The sequence below is a fragment of the Magallana gigas genome, chromosome 2 (genome assembly GCF_963853765.1).
Source record: "Magallana gigas chromosome 2, xbMagGiga1.1, whole genome shotgun sequence".
Lineage (NCBI taxonomy): Eukaryota > Metazoa > Mollusca > Bivalvia > Ostreida > Ostreidae > Magallana > Magallana gigas.
In genome coordinates, this window is record NC_088854.1 from 49,308,021 (window position 1) to 49,316,648 (window position 8,628).

Consider the following 8,628-nt stretch of genomic DNA (forward strand, 5'->3'; position numbering starts at 1 on the left):
AAGAAGAAAATAAGAGTTGGTTGAACTAATTTTTAAGGTAAATTTCAAAATACTTTCAGCAAGTTGTTTTAAAGTTTAACATTTTACTATTATCATAAAGAATTGAGTTAGTTACTGTAAGCATTTCTAACGGTAATTGTATGATCATTGTCATAGTATAAAGTAACAGAGAACACATTGATTTGTACATTACTCTAATACAAAGTTCAATCATCATTGTTCTTTTGGAGATTATGTTTTTCAAACCATTTTGGTTTTGTTGTTGTTGCATTGTGTTGAATAAAGACATAATGCATTAGTTTATATGATTTCAAGGGACCACATAATAAAATAAAAATGGATTATTTTAAATTCTCCAGTTAATTCAAATTTCCATTTCTGTCATATTTTTGCGCAAATAATTGATGTGGATGTCATTTCATGATATTTTCTACCACATTTTACATGGAAATATAATAAATACACACACAAAACCATTTTATTTGACACGGCACATAGAAATTCAAATATGTCATTTATAAAATTTAATGACATTCAGGTCTTTAGTATTTCAGGTCTTCATTATGTCCCGCATACCGATCCCGATGCATTGTTTTGAAAAAATAGAAAACTCCGAAATTTTCCGAATAGATTATATTCTCGATAAAAACGCGCTAAACACAACACTCTACTAAGTATGACCTAATTTTTATTTACGAGTAAAACAAAAAATATGTGAGATTTTTTTAAAGGCATAAAACATATTTCTACATGCAAATTTACTTTAAATTCATGACAATAAGCATAATATTATTTCTAATAACAAAGAACTATTCCGTAGAAACGCAGTAACAATATTTAAATGACATCAAATAACGGACCGCCTTACGGCGGCCCGTAATGATATTTTACTAAGGGAAATAACTGAAAAAAGTCGTTTATACATTGTGTCCTCAATCACAGGTGCTTGTGGACTGGACCGTGCACTACCCCCCCCCCCTTTTTTATTATTTTTTTTTCAATTTTTTTTTATTTCTTTTATTAATTATCATTAACAACCCCTTATATATGTCTCCAGCCGAAAAATAAAAGAAATATCACGACTTGGTAGCATTTTATAATCACACTCGTTTCCCCTATATATAAAGAGAGAAGGTAAGCAACTCCCGTTTGTTTACATTGAGGTACCACCTGGGAAATTCAAACGATTACTATATCAAAAATCGCTATACCTTTGGTGTCATCTATTTTTCTCACTTCCACACATATCCTTCTATCTGAAAACTTATAAAAATTAGCACGCTGAACCGTAATCTATCCAATTAATAAACATTTGTCACTCGCGACCACGATATTTTGAAACGTTCCAAGTAGAAGCTACGGAAGAAAGCTGCACAGCGACATCTATGCTAAGAACGATAACTCTTCCCGTGTTTCGAATGTCATTGACTAAAGGGTAACGCACGAGAGGCCCGAAAAAAAGTTCGGGAAAGTATTTTATAGTAATCGTTTGAATTTCCCAGGTGGTACCTCAATGTAAACAAACGGGAGTTGCTTACCTTCTCTCTTTATATATATAGGGGAAACGAGTGTGATTATAAAATGCTACCAAGTCGTGATATTTCTTTTATTTTTCGGCTGGAGACATATATAAGGGGTTGTTAATGATAATTAATAAAAGAAATTAAAAAAAAATTTGAAAAAAAATATAGAAAAGGGGGGGGGGGTAGTGCACGGTCCAGTCCACAAGCACCTGTGGTTAAAACATATATAAAAAAAAACCCTTTTAAATTATTTTATTTACCAGAATCTCCACATTAAATAATTTTCAAAACCCCTTTTATCCTAATATGTTTGACGCCAACTTTGGTTTCTACAACATGTAGTTTTAAAGACATTTTTCATCCCTTGTTTATAAGAATATTGTAGAAAAATTTAGACTTCTTATTTGAAGTATCTTCTAGCTTTCCTTCAAAATAGAAATGTGACTTTATTGCATTTTTAACTATAAAGTACTCACATAAAAAATTGCTTGTTGATGCCAATCATTCTTTTATGTCGTTTATTGTTTTGAAGCCATTCTCATTAAAGAGGTCTCTTACTAGTAATAAACCACCTTTTGTCCAACTTGAAAAAAATATAGATTTACCCTTAAAACATATGTTTTTATTGAACCAGATATTTTGATTAGCAAAATTGGTTAATGAAATATCTTTGCATTCGTTAAAGGCCACAAGGACCTCTTTATAGAGCACAGGAAGGGAGTTTAATTTAAATTCTTCGTATTTTGTAATGCTTGAATTGATCAAAAATGGAATATCGATATTATATTTTACTACACAAGCGTTTAAGAGTGAAGATAGACTACTTCTATTTTGAATAATTTTCGAAACCCAAGAAGCTTTTATAGCTTTGAGATTTGATTCAAAGTCTGTAATACCAATGCCGCCTTCATTTATGTTTCTAATTAAGGTGTTACGCTTAATGCTCTCTCGGTTACCCCAAAGAAAGGAGAAAATTATTTTATTAATACTCTTTATGAAGGATTGTTCAGGGTTTTCTAAAATAGTAGCCGTGTACAAGACCTTGGAGATTAAAAGAGAATTAATAAGCTGGCATTTTCCAAAAATAGTTAATTTTCTACTTCGCCAAGAGTCAAGTATTTTTTCAAATTCCTTAAGTTTACATAACCAGTTTCTTTCATTATTTTCGGTTTTATTATGCCCCATATATATACCCAGACATTTAATTGTTTCAAAATTAATTTTTATACCTTTAAGAGTTGTTTCGCCTTCCATAGTATGTTTAAGCGCCCCTAAAGGAATACATTCCGTCTTTGATAAATTCAACTTTGTTCCTGATACAGATCCAAAGTTTTCAATAATTTTGACAACATGTTCAAGGGATTCTATGTCCTTAACAGGGAAAGTACTATCATCTGCATGTTGTATGCATTTAATTTCATTTCGTGTGTTGCTTATTTTAAATCCATTAACACTATCAGAATTATTAATTCTTGTTGATAGAATTTCCATTACGAATAGAAATAAAATAGCTGAGACAGGACATCCTTGTCTAATACCTCTATACATATGACATTTTCTAGAGATCCAACCATTGTTTTTTATATAGAAATAAGGATTTGTATACAAAATTTTGATCCATTTAACAAAATTGTCGCCGAAATTAAATTTCATCATTGACTGCAACAGAAACTCCCATTCAACAGAATCGAATGCTTTCTGAAAGTCAGCAAATAAGAGAATTCCTGATTCATTGTTTTTTTCCCAATAATCAAAAATATCTAAAATAAGTCTAGCATTTGTTCCTATATAACGTCCTTTAATATATCCAGACTGATCGGGGTTTATTATTTTGTCTATAATTTTTTTTAAACGTCGAGAAAAAACACAAGCAATAATTTTGTAATCACAATTTGTTAAACTTATGGGACGATAGTTTTGAAGTTCATCTAGTTTTCCTTTCTTATGAATCAAAGACAAAACAGAGCATTTTTGCGTATTTGTTAGTTCCTTATCCTCAAAAGATTTTATTAGCGCATCGAACATGTATTGCTTTAGGTGTTTCCAAAACATTTTATAGAACTCAACAGGCAAGCCGTCAAGTCCGGGAGATTTATTGTTCTTCATTTCAAGTACGGCCTCAGAGCATTCTGGTATTGTTGGAGCTTTATCAAAGAACTCTTTGTCTTCGTCACTTAACTTAGTGTTTATTTCTATATCCCGTAAGTAATCGCCAATCTTTTCATCTGAAATGCCCTGCGATGAATATAAGTTCTCATAAAATTTACATAGCTGATTTAGTATATCTCTAAAACCTATTATGGAAAATATATGGTGTAAGGAATTCCAAATAGACAAGTACTACTTTAATGTAATCTACGAGAACAAGATTCGATCATTATTTGATAAATCTGTATCAGAGTTTAATTATAAATTACTTCACAACTTGTTGACCACGAATCTATCGGTTAGTAAATGGGATAAAAACATTAATGGGAACTGTAATAATTGCAATACGCCAGAAAATATAAAACATTTAATCTACGAGTGTGACTTGACAATGCCACTTTGGCGGAAAATTTCTCTGATACTAAATATTGATGTTACATGGAAATTGATTGTCATTGGTTTTATTTTTACGAGCAACAAATATACTCTTATCTTAGACAACACTTTGTCATTCATTGCATGCAAAATTTACAAATATAAAATGAAACGTAGAATCTTAAACGAACATGTGTCATCTGAAGATATGCGCTGTTTTTTAAAAAATGCGCTAATGCAATTGTATCTTACTGTAAAAAAATCAAAATGTGTAAAGTTAAACTTCAGCATTCTTGAAAAAATATCAAATAGTATATGATAAATGAAATATTATAAACTTTATTAATGTACTATTGTAATATACAAGAGGGAGACCTGTCCCTCTTCACATATATGCGGTAGGCAATTTTGGACTGTGATGCTGTTGTTAGTCCTGCCGCATTGCATTTACTTTATGTTCCGATTGTATATTTATTGCTAAAAATATTTTATTGAACAGCTATGTTCCACAAATATGTATACAATATTGATACGAATATTATATCAATTGATACCTCCCCGAATAGTACTCTTATTTTACTTTACTGTTACTTGTATCAAAATGTGTTATTTCATGTTTACGTCCAATTACGCTTTAAAAAAAATACAATTATACATATTGAAGAAAACAAATACCTTGTACAATATATTCTAATGCTCTACAAATGTATATACAATATTGTTATTTCATATCTAAGTCTATTTACGCTTAAAAAATACAATTATAAATACTGTTTCATTTATATCGCTGATTAGCATTACAGATCCAGGGGGCCGCTGGCACCCCAGGTGATGTATATATAGAGAGCCTCTGCGGAGGTATTATCTCGAATCAAAATGTACTGTGTTTAATAAATACATACAAAAAAAAAGACATTTTTCAATGAAACCGTTTCAAATTATTATATTTAAATCCGGTAAAATGCGGAAAAACACATGACAGTTATCATTTTTATTGATAAACTGATAAAAGACATTTTGTAGGGGTAAAAAACCAATGTAAAAAATGAAAATATTGCCAAATTCGAGATATTTTAACATATATATGAATTGGATTGTATGTTGACTTTTTTGTCTAGAATTGTAGAATGATTTACATTCGTTGCACTTTAAGAGCTAAAACAATGTAAGAGTTAACATTTTATATTCTTTCTACAAGTTTTAGAATATGTATGCTTCCATATCGCTCTAGAGAATTGACATTGGGAAAGTGTCACTAGTTAACTTTTTTTTCAACATTTGCTTAGTAAATTTGTTTGAATGTTTTAAATAAAAAGTAAAATCATTATTTTATGAGTTCTTAGCTCGGTTATAAGAGAAATATTTTTGTAAAAGCTCTGTAAAAAGTGCATGTGTATACTACCATTCATGGTAAAAAACAATATTTTAAAGCGTATATATATTTGTTAAGTAGATAAAAAACCCTCTAAATATGTAGAAAGTTATATATTTGTCTGCTACAAATGCAATATTATTACCTTACGATGCTATACAGAATCTGTCATTAAAATTACCTAATTGAAAGTGTTGACGTCACTCAAGTAGGTACCCTTAATTAAACATTTAACTATTTAACATTAAAAAAAAGTTTGCACCTCTCCTTGTCCACAGTCTTTTAGAATTCGGTGGTAGTTTCGGCCTGTTGCAAAAGTCTCTGGAGTGCAGTCACCATAGCTTATTAATTGACTGTGTTCGTGAAGTCCAAACAGAACGATGTTACCATTTTCTAAGCATCCTGCAATAATAACAAAATCGACCATATGACATAATTGCCAACTGAGAGTTATAAACTCCTGTGATTATTTCAACCACTTTTATTTTATAAATTACACAATATCATTTGAATGAGAGATTGACCATTTTTCGAAATCCGAAAGATGGTATTGACTCAACTAGGCATTGTAAAGCATATTGTTAGATAATCATAGTCATGCATTAGGACAATTTTAAAACAAGAGATAAGCTGCCAGTGTTATGGCAAGGCGCTTTTTGGGTGAACAGTATCCATAACCAAATTGTCAACCTTAAATCGGTAAACACTATCCATTCAGAGAAAGATTTTTCCTTCGAAAAACTCATTTGATAAAATAGAAAAAGGTTTTGGCACGTAATGCATGTGAATAATATGCATCATTGATGTAAAATGTAAATTGTTATCAATTCATATATATATATATATATATATATATATATATATATATATATATATATATATATATATATATATATATATATATATATATAATGTCTCAAGATGAAGAAAATGTATTAATTAACAATACAGTCAAAATGAATAATCTTCCGGCATCAAACTTAACAATGAGTGCTTACAAATTCGACTTTGGGCTAGAATAACTTGCTTTTTGAAATGATATTGTAGGTATTTCTGCTAAATATTCAATTGTAGAACAGAGCATTCTTAAACAGTATAAAAATTTGAAATTAGTAAGTAAAGCCTAATGTAAGTCTTAACACGAAAAACCTAAGTCTTAAAACAAGCATCTTTACTTGTTCAATATACATACAGTATTGTAGGGTAAAGAGTTTTTTAAATTACCCCACGTTTCTTGCTTCTCAGAAGTTTATATAGTATCCCAAATGCAACGCATGGACCATCAACATATAAAATAAGACTTACAGTCATTATCAGCAATATATAAACTATCTTAATACAAAAAAAAATTTTTTGTATATAGTATATAAACATGTTAACTCTTACATTGTTTTAGCTTTTAAAAATTAATGTGATTGTAGGTGTCTTGTAGGTGTTGATGGTGTATATATATATGTGTCGCCATGTGTTTCCAAAAGTCATGAATTTGCAATAGTTTATTTTGGTTGCCTGAGTTTTCTCCAAAATGACATCATTTCCTAAATTACTTACGACAGTGGACGTACAGAGTCTTCTTTCGATTTTATAAATCTGCACTACCCTAGTTATGATGCTTGAAATGTAGTTTTGGGGTAAATTAAATAACTGAACGGTTTTAAGGACATATCGCATGTTTTTCAATTTTTGGAATTTAAAAAAAAATCATTCTATACTTATTGAAAATAATGTTTATAATCGTTTGCATAAAATAATTTGGCTAATCATTAGTTTGAAAGCGATGACATTCAAATGTCGCGATATGCCTATTTTCTCTCTCGATCTACCCGCCAAAATGTGTGACGTCATGCGATCTCGAGCGAGAAAGTGCTGTTAGCCATCTTATAAAAGTTTGAATTAAACTACAATTTAACTAATTATCACGTATCTAATTGCCGATAACGGGACCTGATGATGTTTTGTGCCTCATGCGGGTGTTCTAGCCGTCAAAAACGGCAATTTAGACTGTTGGTTTTAAAGTTTCCCTAACGAAAGGATGCGCAAATCTTGCGACAAATAGGGGCCTATCTGTCGACAAGAGGATTTATAAATAAACATTTAATACTATATTATTAATCGTATTGTATATATTAGTAATTTTAGTTTCATGAGGTTAAAATTAAAAATACATATGTTTTCCCTAACGCGACCGACCCAATTAAATCCTGCCGACCGAAAAGTTTTTTAACCACATAGAATAGAGATCATTTTTTTAAAGAAACGTAATTTTACCCAAGATCGTTTTTAGGAGACCCATATCTTTTTCGTTTTACAATCTTTTTTTCTTAGCCTTGATCATCAACATGGAAGAAATACTCGCTTTATCATCGGTAACTTCGCCAGAAATAGCCCTGTAACCTGAGCTCACGATCGTTTAAATTAACCCCAAAGACATTAAAATGGTAATCATTTAATTCTAAAGACGTTTCCACAGCCTCAGTTAACCACTATTGATTAATGATTATTTCATGAGTAATAAATACGGGTGATGCAATTGCAACATACATGTATAGCCTGCTGTGCACTGAAAATTACAATCGATGTTTATTTCTTTTAGTGTTGATATAAAATTAGTTGGTAACTTGAAATTAGTTAATAACTCTGCCAAATTATTGCTAAAATATTCATAAGACATATGTCAACAGTTATCTTAAAAATTAAAATGATCCTCTGCACAACGGTTGTAACTGCATGGGTCAAAAGGTTGGACTATTACCTCCAAAATACACAGAAGTACAGAGAAACTGGGGGGGGGGGCGCAAGGATACTTTTTATCCATTCTACTGTTTATTTCCTTATTTTCTATTCAATTTTTACATGGTCACAGAAAAGTGGGGTGGGGGGGGGGGGGGGCAGCCCCCCCCCCCCCCCCTTGATGCTACATGTACGTGCCTGTATTTGTCATTAAGCTACCACAATTTTAAAACATTTCATGTATAAAATGTATGAATACATCAAATAAACTAAATTTAATTGATTGGATAAGTTTTTAAAACTTCTAAAAGTGGTTTTATTTTTCATTAACGTGCTCTAATCCAATTTTGATTAAGGGAGAATCTTGAATATCATCATTCCTGTGGTTTGAACATAATTTATTGTATATATAATATACAAAGGGTTCGAACACAAGTTCTTGCAACTTACTAGGTTCTCACCCAATTACAAGTAATTTGC

At 30.7% G+C, this 8,628-nt stretch overlaps 1 protein-coding gene across 1 annotated transcript in view; it reads right to left on the bottom strand.

Moving 5' to 3' along the window:
* Window positions 1–5,733, bottom strand: part of LOC117686226 (uncharacterized) — a 38,826-nt gene extending 33,093 nt beyond the window's left edge. Inside the window, exon 1 of the mRNA XM_034460940.2 lies at window positions 5,681–5,733. The gene's annotated coding sequence lies outside the window, so the exon portion shown is untranslated. The remainder of the gene's footprint in view (window positions 1–5,680) is intronic.
* Window positions 5,734–8,628: the final 2,895 nt, after the last annotated feature.